This window comes from Anser brachyrhynchus (genome assembly GCF_964034855.1).
Source record: "Anser brachyrhynchus genome assembly, chromosome: 1".
Lineage (NCBI taxonomy): Eukaryota > Metazoa > Chordata > Aves > Anseriformes > Anatidae > Anser > Anser brachyrhynchus.
This window is the reverse complement of record NC_137694.1, coordinates 117,794,989-117,814,502: the sequence shown is the minus strand read 5'-3', so window position 1 is coordinate 117,814,502 and position 19,514 is coordinate 117,794,989. Positions and strand designations below refer to the sequence as shown.

At 46.8% G+C, this 19,514-nt stretch overlaps 1 long non-coding RNA gene across 1 annotated transcript; it reads left to right on the top strand.

Annotated features, from left to right (window-relative positions):
- The first annotated feature begins 8,219 nt into the window (after positions 1-8,219).
- Positions 8,220-12,919, top strand: LOC308195888. Its single transcript, XR_013951904.1, has 2 exons — positions 8,220-10,133; positions 12,302-12,919. It is a non-coding gene; the product is annotated as an uncharacterized lncRNA (long non-coding RNA).
- Positions 12,920-19,514: the final 6,595 nt, after the last annotated feature.

Sequence of the window (19,514 nt, the reverse complement as noted above, 5' to 3'; positions counted from 1 at the left end):
CTACACAGGCACGCGCACTTCCCTACCCACACATGCAGCCATGTGGGCGCACACGTGCCCATGCTCTGTCTTCACACACGTGGGCATGCATGCGTTTGCACACACATTCACAAATGCTACATTCACTTCTTATTTCATTGGTGAAAATTAGGTGCTTTTCAAGGCAGGGAGCTCTCAGACCACCACATCTAGCAAACTCACCCCGGTCCAAGCCCCTTACAGACAGGGCTGCAATTCTTTGCTTTCAGAAACAGGCTCCAAAAAGAGAAGGGAGACAGCAGCAATGCACTGAAGTTCATGTGATGCTTTGCTAACCTAAGCCCGCCAGCCACTCTGTAACACGTCACTCTGCAGCTCTCCCCTTTAGCTACTCTATCCCAGCTCCCTGTGGTCTATCAGAGCATCCAGATGGCCAAAAGCTGCCTTGGGGTGTATCCCTCCAGGCTGCCGAGTCAGACACATCACAATGCAGCCACAGCCCTGCAATCCAGTCCCCCGAGGTGCTGCTGCTGTCAGAAAGTAATCAAATCCCAGCTGCAAAAACAAGAGGAGGAAACATCCATTTGTGCAGCCACAAGCACTGGTTCAGTTGTTCCTGTTTAGGAACTCCCAGCCCAGTGAATGCAAGCTGGATCAGAGCAGCATTCACCAAATTCAGTGTTTTGCCTCAGTGTTGAAACCGAAGGAAGAGTCCAAAAATAATCTTGCTCTGAGCAGCTGGGAAATAAAAGGCCCAGAGGGAAAACACCTTCCACACTGCAGTAACTTACCACAGTGTTTGCATTACTTATAATAAATATATAAAGATTTCCAGAATCCTACACTGTTCTTAAGAGTTGCCATTTATTGTGTGTACACATATAGATATAGATATATGTATATTGTATATATAGATAGATAGATATAAATGCACCGAAGTATCTATTTGACCAGTTTACAGGCATACTGCCTTTGGCTTCTGCTTCCATTTCTGGTTGTAGCAGAGTAAGTCATGTTTTCCTTCTCTCCAGCAAGCACCTGAGCTACAGGACACAAACTCTCATGGTTTCCTCTATGATGCCACCCATCCACAACTGCTCCAATCCCACCCCATCCAAATCACCCAAGTCCAAACACAGCAGCCTCAGCAGCAAGGACCTGGCTCCAAAATGGTGCATAAGGGTGCAGTTCTGGAGTCCCACCAACACAAAAGCTGGAGGAGCTGGGCGAAGGGCTGGCAGCAGCTTATCAGTTTTTGAATCTCACATCCTTGCATTCCCTCCCCTATCCCCCACCTGCCTTCTTCAACATGCTTTTCAGTAACTTGCTTTGCTGATGTGTGATTGGTCTGACTTTTACAGTAATAGGAAGTCTTTGGTCCATAGAAAAGCTATTTATGAAGTACATTTATTTATTACATATTTCAATGCCCATGCATACATACAGGGAGCATCTAGCTGCTTGTGGCCCTAGACCCCTTCTACAAGCAGCAACACACCAAGCCTCCCCATGCCCTACTGCTGTTTCTCCGAGCTCTGATTCTTTTCCTAATGGCTTCTAAGCCCTAAATATATTTCAGATTAACAAAATTGACAGGGGACTGAGATGCAAAGGGGCATGCCGTCGGCCAGGGCAGCACCCTGCGGCCTTGCTGGAGGAGGATGTCTTCCTCGAAGGCCTCCCGCATGGCTGTAATCGCTGTCTTCCATCAGATACGGGCGCTCCTCCACCAGTCACGGAGAGGAACCAACCTGGGGAGAGCAGCAAGCAAGCAGCAAGCGAGCCGGTGCACGCTGGCGCTGCGGGAAGCTTGTTTTCTGGCTGGGCCTGTTTTGAGGAAAGGCGCGGGCCGGGTCTTGCAAGACGTCAGGGCCTGGGGCTGCTCTGCTGCTGGTGAGCAGGGACAGACAGTGTGGTGCTTTCTTGGCTGCCAGGAGCCAAGTGGTTTGGGGTTTGCACCCCCAACACCTCTTCTAACTTGTCAGTGACCCTCCCGAAGAGCCAGCCCCGTTCCCCTCCTGTTTTGCCCCAAAGGTGTTTGGCTGCAGCGCCGTGAGGCTGCAGGCACCAAACGCAGAGCATGGCTGCGGCGCCTGGGTTGTGACAGGGCTGGTGTGTAACGAGGCTGGTAATGCTACATCGTGACACACGTACGGCCACCGGATTTCCACTGATTGTGTGATTGTTGAGGAGCCAAGAAGAAATAATCCTTTAACTATGGATTAAACTCGGTCTATTTGGCATTCCATCCTCCGTTCAAGCCATTGGAAGAATGTGGGCCAGGAAGCTGTCCGTGTTCCTCACCAGGAATGCTCACATCCAGCTGAGATGTTCTCTAACATATACACAAATAGGAAGTTAGGAGGCTCTCCAGGGAATGGCTGCTCCAAGCCAGAGCCTGCTTTATGTCCAAGTTGCACTAGAGGCTGATCCTTTGTCTTAAAAGGCCATCAGGCTACAAACGTTCCCATCCCATCTTATTCTGGCCCCATTCTTGACCGCAACCTTGACCCAGCAGGCCTTCAAGACAACTCCTAGATGCCAACGCTTGCCAGCTGTGCTGTCACCCCGGTGTGACCCAGCTGTCCCTCCCGGTGCGTAGGTGTACCTACAGCCACCGCAAACACCAGCAGCCCAACCTCCTCCACTTCTTTCCCTTAGGTGTGCCAGCTGCTCCGGAAGGGTGCTTCAGGCTTGCTGTCTTCACCTCCTGCTCCTCTCCTTGGGCCTGCCCTTTGAGCTGTCAGTGACTGAAGACATCCAGAGTTGAAGGGTGAAGCCTCAGTGACTCATAGGGGGAAAAAAAAATAAAAAGAAAAATAAAGGATGGGCCATGTGCTTCAGCCCCCGTTGCAGGTGTTTTCTTTGTATCCTGCAGGGCTGTACTGAGTGCTTCTGGAGGCTGGAGGCTGTGGGTGTCTGCTCCTCTGGAGAAGCTGTTCCAGAGGTTTCCAGGAGTGAAGCTGCCAGCAGCAACCCCTGCACCTCAGTCTACGTGACACTTGGCCCAGTCACTGCAGATTTTTTCCTCCCTCCTCTGCAGGGACCTTCTTTTCTTCTCTCTCTCTTGTCTGATGAAGGCCCTCAGAGATCCTTCATTCAATTCCTCCTGTCTTGGCTGGGTCACATTTTTAAGGATCTGTCTCTAGAAGCAGTGAAATAGGGCAAGCTGCTGGTAACTTACTGATTCAATGGGAAAAAAAAAAAAAACCCACCAACAACAAAAAAAAGCACCAACAACTCCTGAAACAGAAACATGGAGGAGGAGGCAGAAATCAAGAAGGCAGCTGGAAAAGAGCAGCACATTGTGGCATTATGCAGCATCCCTGTAATAAAAATCAGTTATTCAACTACCTGTGAGGGCACCTATTTGCATTATTCATAGGGTATTAATTACACAACTCTTAATTTTTCTGAATGTTTGCCATTACAGCTCAACACCTGCAGCAGGTAGCCCAGCAGCACTTTGCTGCCTCTGCTCCCCCCCAACACAGTCTATTCAATTTTCTCCTCCTGCCTAATTATGACAATTACTTTCTTATCCTCCTCTTTTATTTCCTTTTACTTGCCTTGTCTGAGCCAGGTGTTACAGCTTTAATGTTCTTGTAGCAAAGTTGTTCTCTGCGAAGACCCCACCCAAGATGGCACCGTGATATCAAGCTGATATCAGGTAACAGCTGAAATCAGCCCTCCACCAGGTGTTTTTCTGACAGCTCTTACCAAAAAGGAGACTGTGGGTTTGTTTGATTTTTCCTCTGACTGCTGCATCTCCCCGTGGCCTCCTCTTACCACCCCCTCCTGCTCAGCATGTGCTGGATGAACACGGACACGCGGTGTCAGGCATTTTTCCAGAGGTGGCAGGTATCCAAACATGGTGCCTGGGGAAGGGCTTGGCTGATGGCCTAAGCACAGCAGTGGCCCAGCTCCTCCAAGCTGAAATCCATGGCACCAAGTGGCTAAGCATCACCGAGTGCTTCTGGCCCCCTTGCAGCAGGACCATGCACCTGCTGCTGCGCTGGCTCCTCTCCTGCACGTCCCAGATCACAGTGCAGGGGCTGCGTGCAGACCACAGTGGGTGATGTGCTTATTAATTATTGAGAGCACCAACAAAGAACCAAAAGAACATGCCTGCAAATGCTGGAAATACATTGCCAAGTCAGAGAGGAATAAAACATGGAGAATGGGGCTAGTCATCCCAGTAGTTTAGATTATCCATTACATATAAATTTTCACGGCCCAGTGGGATGCAACACGCCCAACTCCAGGCCTCCAGTAGGCCTCAGGCATGCAAAAACTCCCTGAACAGTCGGTGGAAAGAAAAAGAGGAAACCCCAGTGTGTTTATTCCTCCCACATCAACTTGTGTCTCTCTGTGAATCAAGTGACCTGTGCTAACCAGAGAGGGAGTGCAGACTGCTCAGATGAACCCCTGAGAATTGGGGTGGCCAAACTAGGGAGAGCCAAATTGCTCCAAGGCTGCCTACGCTTTGTTGTTAAAACAGCTCCAGAAAGGGCCAAAAGTAAGAAGATCCTGTGGCATGCCTCAGGGTATCACCAGAGTTATCAGAGGGGTTTGGTCCAGGAGCTGGAGAATTGTGCTCATGACTGCTTGCTGTAGCGACTCTTGAGGAAAGAGGAGGACTGCGGTGGTGGCAGAGCCAAGTATCTCATCTGATGGGTCCTCCTAGAGCAAGCACCCTTTGTGAGAGACTGCTGTCAAAACTAATCGTCTAATAGCTTGGGTTGGGCTGAACTGACCAGCCTACTGGGCTAACATTAGGGCTGGGGTTTTGCCTATGGACAAGGGCAGAAGGAACTGAAGAGCCAGGTCTACTGCAGTATTAAAAGCAAGGACCAAAGATCTAGACTGAGTCTAGTCCTGCTGTCTATAGGGGTGAATGGGTCATCAACCCTTGAGCCAGCAGTGCTTCACTGAGGTGGTCTCCTGTGTTGGAGTTGGGCCTTAGGGCAGCAGGATTGCCCTGACAGATGGTCCTATGATGCTCTGGGGCTTTGGGACAGGTTTTTGAGGGGCTCTAGGTAACTCTGAAATTGGCTGAGGACTCCTGGGTGTAGAGAACCTCATGACTAAAGGAGTAAATTGGATGGCCATTTGGTACAGATGGGTTTGAAGAAATTTAGAACTGAACACAGCCTAAAGATAAGGGAACCAGCAGGGGTTATCAGACTGTGTTTTGTTTTAGGCTAATCTGATAAATCTAGAATTAGGGTTAAGAACCATAGGATCAAAAGAAATAACCCGAGCAACATCTCCTAGGTGAATTCAGGACAGTGGTAGTAGTAGGGACAAGTAACAGCCAGCCTTCCCATTAACACATAGCTATTTCCATTTGCCCTAGACAAAGAAATTCTGTTCACCATTCTTGGCTCCAGTTTCACATTCGGTGACCAGCTAGGCTTGCCACACATACATACTCTTCACAATTATTATAGCTTCTGCTTTTCTGAGACCTAACACCTGTCCTACCCCTTGTCTTGAGCCTACAGCACAAGCCCTTCCACTTTATGCATTTTTTTTTCTGTATACTAGGTGCAAACCATAGTGCCTGTTCAATGAGTTGAATATGGCCCAGAATGATCAACGCTGAATTCAAGCCAGGAGGCACCAGCTCTCATTTCACCCTTACAGAAAAACACATCCCACTTCTGAGCAAATCAAAGCCACTTTACCTCCCCAGGATGCAACCCTTATCTTAGCCAGACAGGCTTTGGAGATGCTTAAATTATATCAAAATTCAGCTTCTGCTCTTAACTCTCTAGTCCAGCAATCCTAAGATAAGCCTAAATAAATCATGACCCTTTCGCTGCAGGTGATGCTAGTCTTACCTGGACTACAAGAACCAAGCAGAAATTGCAGCTTTTTGCAAACCAGCTTGAGCCCTAATCCTGAACATTGGCTAGATATCCTTGTTTACAGACCCTGAGCTGGTATAAAATGAATGAGGACTCTTTCACTCATATGATAGCCATCCCACTTTTACATCCATCAGGACCCAGCAGAACAGTAACAAAGCCCAAGAGCCCTTCAGCCCATGCTAAGCCAAACGTTAAACATCATGCCTTCTGCCATGCTTTTTCAAAACACACCTGAACAAATCAAAGGCCAATGCCTTCCCCCAGGACACCACCCTCACTTTTGCTTGTTTAGCCTTGCAGGCATATACAACATATCGACCCAGGCAGTTCTTCAGACCTTTCCCTTTCCATACAGTCCACCAGACATAGGAGCCACGAACACCCACCCACATGGCATCAGCACTAATCAACGCCTAAAGCCAGTGGAAGTGCCCCAGAAAGCTCAAGGCAAGACCAGGACTTCGTTCAACAGGAGCCAAGAAGTTTCCTGTATTACCATATGAAATTGAGGGCCTGGGATATGAGCTTGTGTAGCATCCTCAAGGGCTTAATTGTGTTGTGTTCTTTTTTTTTCATAAAGACAAGCTCCTGGAGGTATTGTGCTAAGATGAGGGCCAGGCTTAGGAACATCAGGGTCTGAAGAGCCCAAGTAATTCACAAAGCTCAGATAAGTAGGAGGAGAGCTGGCATTAAAAGGAGAAAATTACTTTTGGACTATTTTGGGATAAGGTAGGCACTCCTACATATGTGTCTATGGGCACACACTTAATGCTTGGGTTGGAAGAGCCTGTTTTCCTGTAATTGGCCAAGTGGGAAGGCAGGCTGGGAGATGGTGTCACACTGTCGGGGTTATTCAGCCCTTCTCACCATCTCAGCGAGCACTATCTGGCAAACTCACCATCAGCTCCACCCTTGGGGCCTTCCCAGCTCCAGCAGCAAATCTACTTTTTTAGGCCATGCTGGCTCTCCTCTGCCCGATGGTAACATACCTCAGCTCCAGCATCTGGTGTCTCCTCACCACCCCTGGGCGAGCAGCAGACACTCACCACAGCTGCCAGCAGCCTTCTATTACATATCAAAGAGGGAGGATTGGGCAGGATTAGGGATCAAAACCATGCATGGAAGATCTCAGACTGCTGCTGCTGCTGCTGAATCATTCAAAGCTTGGAGGCTAGGATTAGAGATGGTGCCACTGGAAGCCACTAGCTCTGGCTTTTTTTTTTTTTTTTTTTTTTTTCTGGGACAGGGAGAGTTTGCTGGGTTGCTATTCCATGGCAGAGTAGTTTTTAAATATAGGGTTGGCACTCTGGCCCAAGCTGTAAGCCAAATGATAAATCCTGCAAATTTGCATAAATACTGGTGTCAGAAAGCCTGGATGGCTTCTGTGTAACTGTGGGGCATATGTGGATCTCCTGGTTATACAATAGCAGAAGCAAATAACTTAATAGGTCTGTTGTGAGTAAAGCCTGCTTCAAAGGCTGGAGTTGAAGCCCTGATTAAGAAAACCAAGGGCTGAAGAGCTATGCTGATTTACACATTTTGCAACACCTCCCAAGGTGGAGTGAAGGCTACCGGTAATAGCAGCAAGCGTCTCCTGGTTTGACTTGGGGCACAAATTGTTCTCCAGGCAAACATGGACAAGCCTAGAATTGGGCTTAATTTTAGGCAAAGAGACAGCAGGGACTGAAGACCTCTTTCTTGTTGTTTTCTCTGAAGCCTGGAGCATTACAGTGGCTGCTGCCCTGACAAGAGCTTACCAATCTGTTCAGCCCTCGGTGCCTGGCTGGTGCCTTGGGCTGGTTGGGGTGCTGTGGTTAGTGCTCAGACAGCAGCCCCAGGATGTCCATAGGGCTTAGCCCAGGGTCAACACCAGCAAACCCCGCAGCCTTCACGGGGCTCTCCAGCAGCACCTTTGCTCCTCAGCCCTGGCACATGGAGCCATCTGAGCATAAGTCCCCATGCTCCCAGCCAGTTTCCCAGCACCCAGCCAGGCTTTTTACCTCCCTCCCTGCCACAGCTGGTGTTGGCCTGGATGATCTCTTTGGATTTTTCCATTTCTGGTTCATTCAATTTATAGCCTTACTATGATTAAAGTTAAAAAGAAGGTGAAGCTTCAGTTAGCAAGGTTATTTTTGCATATTCCTCTGCTTACATTTATAGAACCCCCCTCAGCTCCGAATGATTGTTTTTCTGCTTCAGGTTAGCATCGTTAGAAATTATATTGAAGCCCATGCCTAACATGAAACAATACGGACTACAGTTTATAAATTAATATTTTATTTCAGTAATCCTTCACACAAGAGGTACACGGGCTCTTTTATGTACCCCTGCCCACCTTCATGTGCAAATACAATGCTCCTGAATGTTGATAGATATTGGGAATGCTCACCAGAGTGAGAACAGACTCTCTTCACTGGCCACAAACATAACACAATGGCAGTAACATTTTTTCCACCCTGCTTATTTTTGATCCTGGTTTCTTATTTAATAATAAACCAGGCTGTGAACGCTCTGACTCATCTCTTGTTTTCTCAAAATAGTGAGAAGTTCTATTTATTTTTTTAATCAGTAACTACCTGAGAGAAAGGAATGCCTCATATGATAAAGGCATTTAATTAGTTTGTTTGCTGGTAAGAAAAATATGTAGGTGGATGTGGGCTAAATGCCAAGCCTAAGTGGTCTGGCTTTACTGACAGTTCAGCAGAAGAAAAAGATTAGACGTCATGGAAAAAATGACTCCCTGAACAGGAAAAGCTGGACATGTTGCATATTTCTCTTCATGATCTAGCTTTGTAACAGTAAAACGAACCACTAGCACTAGCTAACAGAATGTACTGAGGATGCAAAATGGCCACAAAACAGCAAAAGAGCAACCGAACCAGAGGACTTGGCCAAATATGTGAGATTTCATTCAAGTATCCCAGTTTTCATTGTTATCTTTAATATTATTATAGGAAAAAATGAGCACTCCCTCATGTGCCCAGACTGCACAAAGGCCAACGTGCCAGCACTGTTCAGGGGCACCGTGAAGTTTTGGCTACACTACACAGGTTTCCAAGCAGACTCAAACATCAGGTGACTTTTATTTATAATGCAGACTGCTCTACAAAGGAGAGTACTATTTGTAACAGGGTTAGAAAACAAACAGCGCTCTATCAGTCATCCTAATCTTGGGTTTAATGCTCTTCACATTCCTGTGGATGCAAACCACTTGAGATACAACGTGCCGTAATCCCAAAGCACAACAAACACGGAGATCTAATACAGGAGCACAAGCCTGCTTAGCCCTTGGCCGTTCTTCCTGAAGGCCACGACTGCATTGCAGCTGCAGCTGGACATCCTTCGTGTTTTGTTCACAAGCAGATCCTTCTGCTCTGCTGGTGCCGAGGGGCTATTCCCAGCGTTTGAGTTCGCACCACGTCCTGGAGCGGAAGCGCGCCTGTCTGCACCGAGCTCCTCTCCAGGGCATTTCAGACAAAGCTTTCCAGCTGGCTGCTACATCAGAAAGGTATATCGGTGTGTTTTGGTTACTGTGTCTTATTGCAAGTCATCCTTTGCCCTTTAGACTCATCCCAGGAAACAACTGGCCGTCCTCGTGCCTTTCTTGAAACCCGTGATTCTTATCACGGTGACCTGTACTACTTTGTGATCACTCGGTTAGCTGCCACCTTTGGATTGTCAAATCAGTTTCTATTCACCAGGTTACATACTGAAATGTCCACGTTTTGCTGCCTTCCATTTCTGAGGCGAGCTGTTTACAGCATGTTGGAGGAACCTGGCAGCCCGGCTGCTTCTCCAACAGCACCTGGTTTTGGGAAAGCCAGATGTCTGTTTGCTGCAAGACCCCATCCCTCAGAGAGATGCGACAGCTGCCTTAAAAGACGCACATCCACCCCCTCCCATACCGTAGGGGCCTGTCACAGCCCCTCCTATCATATGTCCTTATTTTCCCCTTTTATAACTGGGGGGGGGGTTGCATGCACGACCACATGGGTGCTTGTTTGCAACTCAAGAGGTGCAGTTCACAGTTTGTTCACAGCCTCAGCTGCCACCCAACATCCAGTCAGGTGTGTATGTGACATGTTTGCACTAAATCTCCAGGGCAAATTGAGCCCAGCTGTCTTCTTTTGAGGACCAGGTCTGACATCTCCAGTAGCTGTTCGTGATGGTGCAGGGACCTGCTGGATGGGAGAGGACAGAGATGTGAACAGAGAACAGGAATCCACCTCAGGTCAAAGGCCACGAACCATGAGCAGATCAAAAGATAAAATAATTCAGGTGGGTGGTCTGGTCCCAACCAGCAGAGACATCTGTCTGTCACCGTTTTTCCTCCCACAGGCTCTTCCCTTGCATAAGCTTCTCCTATCCCATTACATCTCTCGTTTCCTTCTCGCCCCAGCAAGACTTCCTACCTGTGCTGTTACACAACTCCCATTTCCCTGGGAGATGGCTGGGAAACCTACCTGCATCGACAGCGACTGGCTCAGCACTGCTCACTGCTGAGACAGGAGCCCCAAAGGTTTTGCCCATGCCACAGGCTAAAAGAGTGCCACTGGCGATGTCCCTCGGCTGGCAGTGCAGCAGATGCAGCTCAGGTACCGGCAGCAGTTTGTTTGCCCTGGCATGGCACCAGCAATCCTCCTTGCATGCAGGCAGGGTTTGCAAGTTTTTATTTTACCCCATTGCATCAGGAGAGGTGTTGGACACCTTAAACCTCGTCTGGTTACTTTACCTTTCCAGGGTGTCAAGAGGGGAAGAAAAGAGCCGGACGGGCTCTGAAGTTTCTCCTCTAGGAGAAGTCAGAAGTGAAATCCTAGGCTTCTAAATCTGTGTTTCATGCAATCTGCCCCTGCAAAGTGGGGCTGAAGGCTGGCAGCCACAACTTCTCCCTGCTACATCCACAGGCTGCTGTCTTGCCAGGGCACGCGGGCTCCTGCGAGTTAATTTATTCCTTCATATTTTATCATTCTTCTCTCGGTCACATCCCCTCTGGCAGGATGACACAACCACCATTTTGCAACGTGTTGCCTGCACTCACACCAGCGTGGTGTCCCCTCCTCTCCTGCCATTCCCCTCCCAAGCTGGGGAGCTTCTCCCTCTACCACAACCACAGCAACCACAATGCTGATCCAAAAGCTGACTCTCTAACGCAGCAGAGGGAAACCTCCACCACAAGACGCTGACGACTTCACCAGGCACAGCCTGGAGCTCTCTGAAGTCACGCCTCAATTCCCCATCCCCTCTTTTGAGCCTTCCCCAGTCTCCATTTCCCCCCGCTTTATCCCGAAGGACGCTCTGGGACCCCTGCTTCCCAGCTCCACGCAGGCTGATGCTTGGTTTGGGTTCGCTGGGTGCCACGGGGAGACCGAGCTCAGCAAACTGAAGAAACCTGGTGCTGTGGGGTGGGAGGTGCTGGGCATGGGGGAGCAGGGCCATAAGGGGTGTGCAGCCCATTTTTATAGCCCGTCCTTATTTTTATTCATTTGACTAGCATGTTTTGATACATATGCCAAATCTTTCTGTCTTGAAAAACCTCAATTAAGCAAACTGGATGATCAGATGTTGTAAATGAAAGGAAAAGAGTTGAAAAGCGGGAGGAAGCATCAAAGTGAAAATGCTTCTCTTTACCAATACACAAAGGAGGATAGATTAAAAACGCCAATTAAAAATGAAAACAGGAATGACCATTTCATTTTAGTGAAACCCATGTTGACATGAATATTAATTTTGAAATAATTAAAAAGTTTAGTCCATAAAACATCTGCCCCCAAACCCACTGCAAAAAAATGTAAAGCCCAGCTCCTCCCATTCTCCTCCATACTTTCATTCTCCCTTCCTAGTGAAGATCTGGAGGAGAACGGTGAGTTTCCTGGCCACAGGAGATGTGGCACATGGAAGCACGGTAGGAGGTGCAATGCTGTCAGAAAGGGAAGTAAGAGAGGTGAGAAGACTGGAAAATACATTCCTTAAGGGAGAAAACCAATACTTGATGTGTACAGTAGGAAGCCCATGCTCAGCTTTCACTCAAATACCTTCTGAGCTGAAAAATGAGTTAGCTAATAACCTGCACGTTTCCCGTACAGTTCACCTGGGTACAGCATCATTTACTTATCATCAGAATTTTTATTTAGACACTGAGTAATAAGCTTGCCATGTAAATAGGTCAAAGGCACTATTCGAATGGCAAGTACTGATCCCAAGATAACCCCTTCATAAAATTTCACCTAGTTAAATATTGACACACGGGAAAGAACCTACATCTGGGGCATTTTTCACTCCTCAAGCCGTACCCAATTATTTCTATCCCTTATATCACTTTCTCCCTGTCATTTAGAAATACATATTTTTTTTAATCTCGTCTTTTGCCTTAAAAGACACCTTGACTTCTCTTCTTTGTTCACATATTGGTTGGGCACATCCTCCACATTATCCGCTTTTCCCTACAGATGCATAGGGGAAGGATGTGCTGCATCCAGTGGCCTGTAACCGGCTGGCAGGTGACAAAACCCTTCCTCCCACCAAGCGCAGCCCCAAGCAAAGAGCATGCCATGAGCCCACCGACAGAGTGGAGGAGAATTAGGGAGGAAGAGGAGTCCTGATCCATGCTGGAACTGCTTCAGAAATGCATAATAACAGCAGCACAAACGGCTTCAACACGAGCAGCCGAGTCCCCCTCTTTCTGCGATGCAGTGCTGGAGTGGTGCTGGTGGGCAGCCTGGCGTGCATGCGTGCACGCAGACAGATACACGGACGCACAGACACAAACATGCTGATTTGTCATCGAATGTGCGTGACCAGTCCTCAGCACGACCGGTTATCAGCAAGACAGCTAAGAGAAAATGATAAAGGTCAAGGTAATTACACTTGCTTTTCTCATTGCCGGGTAAATACTGTGGGACTCATTCGTAAGAGTGCTCAGTCCCTTAAGTTCACCCAAAGTCACCCTGAGCCTTGCAGGATCTGAAATACTGGACACTCATGTGTTAAACAAAATGATCAAAATACATGAGGGAAGAGTTTTTTATTTTGAGAAAAATAAATAAATAAATCCAATTTTAATGGAATCAAGATGTTTTGTAGAAAATATTTGATATGTTTTCAAGAGAAAAAGTGATCAGACAAGTTTTCACATTGACAAAATGGAATGAGAAAATATTTTGTACTGATATAGTGATTTTTTTTTTATTACGTTCTCACTACTAAAATATTTGAACTTGTATAACTGTAGAGCATAAGATGTCGATACTATCAAAATGGAAGGCTTTGGATAATTCTCATGATGAATAACTGAGTTTTGTTTTGCAAGGAATATGGACTTCTTGTGCTCACACAGTATTTAAGTGGCAACGTTGGAGTTCAGAACAGAAGTACTAATTCTTCCACCACTGAAAATGTGCTTCCCCTGATTAAGTTCTGTGATAAGACCTGTAATGAAGTCAGGAACCAGATAAAGATACTTTTCTTCAAAGAGACAGGAAAAAGTCTGTAACCCATTCTTTCTTGGAAAAGGGTTTAATTTAATGCATCTTTCCACAACGGCTTATTTCTTAGACTGGACGGAATCCTTTCAAAAAACACACAGAAAAACCTTGTGGCATGTATCAAAACCAATTAATTTCTCACTTTCCCACAGGGAGAATTGGCCACTGGGCGTTTTCTTCTCTGCATCCCTAAATTGCTACGTCCCGACAAATCCCGGGATAAACCTCGGCTAATCAGATCACACAGTCTCACAGGTTTCAATCCTTGAATATCTCGTAAAGTTTACACCATAACACCAAAAGCTCCTTGACACCTACAGCTTAATTTGCTGCCATTGATCGCTCCACTACCTCATCCACTTCCACTTTAATCAGATAGGCTGCAGTGTCAGAGACCCACTGAATTAGCTACCTGTGGCGTAACCTTGAATGCGTAATACTGAGTTTTATATTAATAAAGGCTGATATCACCATGATGCACTCCTGAGACAGATATGAGATGCTGAAATAGGTGGGGTAATGGTGAACTCCACCCTTTCCATATATACTCGTTAATAACTGGTTTCCCTTAATAATGCTCTTCTAAAGGACAGACCTTTTCCTTCCCAGCAGCCATACATAAAACCCACATAAGCATAAATGGAGATGTTTCCCGTCAAAGCATTGCTGTTGTGCCATGTCAAAAAGTACATCTCCATCAAGCCAGGGGCATGCAAACAGAAAACCTTGCATTGAGCTTATGAAAGTGAAGTCAGTGGGCACTGTCCTGCCTGTGAATAAGCCCTTGTGGACAAGATATTACCATTCCCATACACGCCCCACTCTTTTCCAAAGGTAATCTCTTCAGTGAAGAGGAGCCAGAAAAGGACTTATGCCTGCCCTGCACCCGCTTGGGTTCACAGCATCGTAATGCAGAAGAATCAAGGCCCAGATTCGCACACTTTATGTTTTTATCATTAAATTCCTGCTAACTGGCCTACAAGTCCATCTTGCAACCTGCTTTTGCTGTAAATAAATCTTTTTTTTTTTTTTTCCCTCCGCTATTGCCACACAGCATGACATTTTCTCTCAAGCCCTCCTAAAACTTCCCCTCCTTCTTGCTGTGCTAGCTTCCATATAAGTTAATTGGAGAGAGATCACCAGCTGAGTGAAGTAAGGTCTGAACACAGCTTTGTGTCATATCTCTCCTTCTGTCTGTAAGATAAAGCTGGGTGGAGCACGGAGAGGAAGGAGGGCAGAGGGGAGCTGGTGTGGGGCAAGCATGCAAGCCCCAGGAGGGAGGTACATGTTACGGGGCGGGTGAGTGGGGAGCACTGGGAGGATAGTGACAGACCCTGGTATTTAAGTTACGTACGCAATCCCTCCCTGCAGGGAGACAAAAGAGATGGGGAGAGGGATACAGGGAACACCCAAAATAGAGGAGTGGGAACGCAGCACGGCATGGGGGCAACCTCACCCCATGCCTAGCGGTGTCCAGTTCAAATCCTGAGAGCTGTTCCACAATAAGGGAGCCAGAACAACCTCAGGGACCTCCGGAGAGCCCTGCAAGGCTCAGGAGCAACACTGACTTGGGGAAAGGCGCAAGAAGGGCCTTGTACATCCCTGCAGATTAGAAGCAGAGGGGTGCCTTGAGCTGGAGAGAGGGGTTGTGGGCGGGAGAGAGGCATCTCCTCACACCAAGAAAAGCATTCAAGAGTACGGTGAATTTACCATGACTGGCCCTGAGGGCACACGCGGGCCCCAGGCCTGCCCAAAGAGGTGGCCCTGCCTCCAGGAAGCTGCGGCGGGAGGCCATGGGCTGAGCAAGCATGTGAAGGCCGGGTGGGCTTGTGCACCAGATAGCAGTAGGGAGAGTGGGCTGAGGGCATGGCCAGGGGAAGACGGGGAGATAATGAAGGTGCTCGGCCTCTGATAGACAGCTGTGGTGATTTTGGCAACATGCTGCAGCAATGGAGGGATCTGCGGGGGGACAGCATGCGGCAGCCCAGGAGGTTTTGTCTCCTCCTGGAGAGGATGGGTAACATCCAGGTGCCGTGCCAAGCCTGGCCTTGACTCAGCACGGCGCTGGGTACGGGACACGCACCTGGCGGAGATCAGAAAGGACCTTGTGCTCATCACAGAGAGAGCATTACAGCAGCTGGAGGGGAAGGCAGGAGGGCCAGATCCTGAGGTGATTACTCTGACCTTACTCAGTGGGAATTTTGCCTGAACAACAACTGACTAATGGCTCTGTGTGTTGGCACACGCATGACACACCGCTGCGTTTTACATGGGAGTTGTCTAGATTTATAATTAGTTTGCATTTGTCCTGGTTGCATTTTGACAAAACAGCAACAGACAAGCCTATTTTGTCCTACACCCCCCTGTATTTAATTGCATCTGTGATGCATGTAGGAAATGCCTGGGGGGCCTTGCTCCACACTACAGCGTGGCTACAAGCACACAATGAAGGCCCACGGAGATACCAAACCCCGTGCTCACAGCTGGCCGTGGGCTTTGGCCGTGCTGCAGGGATGGTGGAAGGGAAAGTTCAACTCTTTTTTGGGTGACGGTATGGTGCAGGAGCATTTCCACCATCCTTGTGGACAAACCGGACACAGGCCCATCTGTGCCACAGTGCAAAGATATGACCCTGTGCTGCCTTTTCTGAAGGCTGTGGGGACAGCTGGGGTCTGTGGGGAAAGAAAAGCACCCAAATGCTGCCTGCTTACCCCAACAGCAGCTCTGTGCATAGGCAGACACCACCCACCACACACAGCATAGGCCATGAAGCACCCCTCCACTCAGCTCTCATGCCCCAAGCTGCAGATTGGCAGACACCTTGTCTTGTTTGTGGTTTAATGCCTCCTGTCCGCCACCACCATACTCGGGAAGAAGTCCCTACGAAGCAGTGTCTCCCATCTGGGCCTGCTCCAGGACTCCCAAGTCCCCTCCCCGCCAAGCATCTGTGAGGCCTGAGGCCCACCTGGCTGTGATGGCTGCCCTCCCGAGCCTGCTTTCCTGGCCACATCTCTCCGGCCCCTCTGAGCACACGCTGGAGTTGCTGTGCAATGCTCCTCACGTGTTGTAAGGTGTTTCAGCATCTCTGAACCACCAGTAATAAAGGTGAAAAATAAAACTCTCAGCCCCGCAGATGTCTGCCACCAAACGTTACTGCAGAACTCATTCTGTTTGAGGCTGAAAGAATAAAAGTACGTGACAAGTTTTACAAGATGCCTATTATTACTTTGGATAGAGAGAAGAAAGGATTCCTCTAGCAGCACCTGCAATTTAATTACCTAAATCCAAAGGAGGACATCTGTGTGTCATTATCCAGCAACACGCTCTCCGTCAGGGATTTAATAGTAAGATACAGAAAAGAAAAATGCCACGTGTGCCAAACTAAATATTGGCTTTCTGAAACATAACCTTTTGTGATAACAACAGATCGAACCAGAGATTGGAGTGCAGTGTGTACTGCAGACAACCAAACAAGAAGTCAGATCATGATGCAGGACGGGAGGGTTCGCCTCCCTCTCACAGCCTCGCCAAAGCTGACAGGAACACGAGGAACGGCTGAGCCCAACGCGATGTTCGACCTGAAACCTTCATCAGCTCTGACAAGTGCAAGCAGAGTACAGCATTTGGCACCCTCAAAATCTATTTTGATCTTCAGATAAGATCAGTTTACTAAAACAAACTTAGAAATTGCAAAGCTCTAGTTGCTGGCTTAACAAATGAGACCGGTTCCAGAAAAGCTTTTAAGGGCATAGGTCAAGCACGCAACACCAAATTTAATAGCAGCAATTTAGGATGCTGCTACCTGCTGAACTGTTTGTAACCCTTGTGCTGCATGGCCAGCCAAAAGCAAGGCTGTTATGCAGACAACATACCATTACCTTGACCTGGCCAGCACTGACCTGCTGGGATAGCTCAGAGCCTAGGGTTAGGGGCAGACATTTGGGACCAAGAGAGCCAAAGTGCACGGACATGACCTCTCTGCCACCAAGGGCAGAATGCTGCTGCAGAAAGGCAGTTTGCCCTTAAACCAACACAAGCATTTCTGTTCCAAATGTGGTTTTTGACCTCATTTTGCTGTTTAACTGGCAACAGTAGCAGCATGTTCAAATAAAGAAAGAAACAGAGATTGAATTGATTACACTCCAGGCTGGAGTGTAACACACGAGGGATTCCTTTCCAAGACAGGGAGGAATTCAGGCTTCCAAAATGACCAACCCAACAGTTTCAACTGAAGAGTCCTGCTCAGTTTGAGCAGATGCCAAATTTCCTATCTAGCTTGCATGTGGGGTGACTGACACCCCTCTGGTCTCATCAGCAGTAAGCTTTGGCATCACCACTGGTCTTACTGAACTTGCTCTGTAATCTGGCATTTTACTGAATAAGTGTGTAGACCAGTTCCTTGACTGGTAAGGAAGTTCACACTGCTTCTATTTCTGAAGCTACCACACATGGTAACTCAGTCACATTACAACAGGATATATAAATCCTTGCATACATAAACTCTTAGGGGAAAAGAATGCCATTACTCACTTGGATTTTGTCATTGTTTGACTGCTTCAGAGACTAGATACAGGTGGCAACAAGTGTACGTGCACAGTTCCACAAAAAAAGTCTTAGCCATTTTGGTGAGTAATATAAAAGACACAGAAGCTTGCATTTTCTGACCAAAATAATTTTGGATGAAAAATTACTCCAGCCTCAGAATCTACTTTTATTATTATTATTAATATTAATTTATTGGCTTGTTTGTTTTGTCCAGTTTCAGGTTTTTCTGGACAGCTTAACAGATCATTTCTAAGATGTGGACCCATCATACAGTACAGAAATTCAGTAGTATGGTTCCCTCATTGTTTTCTGCTGAGCTGAACTCCTTAGAATAGTTATATTTTTGTGATTATTATTATTTTTTACTTACATAAGCCATATAGTATTTCATCACTGGAGATGTTTTTCAACATAGAAGCTTGGTTCTAGAAGAAAAAAGGACACAAATTGCCCTAAATTCAGTTCCTAGTGGACACCCGAAAATCGGTGGCATCAAATGAAAGGCTCTAATCTGAAGCATTTATGGACCTTTTCTTTCTTTCTTTCTTTCCTTTCTTGCTTGCTTGCTTGCTTGCTTTCTATAGTTTTGTATTCACCATAAAAGTAATTAAACCTCCAGAGAGGAATTCCATCTTATTTATCTATAAATACCTAATTATATGCTCGTATCTGCAGAGATACAGAATAGTCACCTACCCTAAGTGCTGACCTCTGTACTTTTTCAAGACATTCCTGTGCTGACAACAAACCTGTGCTTATATGAACATCTCTCTTGATTTCACTCTTTTATACAATTCAGTACCACTGATAATCAAACATAAATAAAAAATTAGTTTCCCCTCCCCTGAAAAATCTCAAGTATTTCAAGTGTGGATGAGTACTTTGTCTGGGAAGCAGGAAGACAATGTGTCAACAGACAAGTTGCCTTCCAGAAGTATTAATGTTTAGGGCAGAAAAACAGATGTGGCGATAAAAGTCTCACAAGGGCAATTCAATCCTGAAATTAAGTTGAGACACTCATCAGTTGCTGCATCTGCTTATTGTGAATAGTCTCTCCTGGAGAAATTTCATCAAGAAGAAGAAAAAAAAAAGTAGAATATAGGGAAATAATCTCCTACAACCACACCCCACAAAAGCATTTCCTTCCTTTACTAGTTGAAAAGTGCTATACTACTGATTTCTTGGGTTTACATTTATATATATATATACACACACATATATGAATATATATATTTTTTGTCATTGTGGATTAGTACTGAAGTTAATAAATTTCTCTGGAGAGAGGTTTAAGAAACAATGGCGAGAAGGAGTGGCTTGTTTGGAAACATAGTGACACAGCCAGACACACTCAATGTCAACACAGATTTCAATGCACTTGCACAAGAAGATATTATGGGAGAGGTCTACACTGTAACTGGATGAAATACTTCTGTTTGAATCAATAATGTATCATCATTACCATGCAAATTGGCCTATATCAGGTTCTACCTTATGGCTTTGGGACAGACATTCATTACAAAGCCATCCTTTTGTCATGAGGAACAATAGGTCATTTCTTTCAGCACCCCATTAGTGATTTGTCTACAAATACTTGAACTCTCAACTCAAGCGTACAACTGGCATAGCAGCCCTA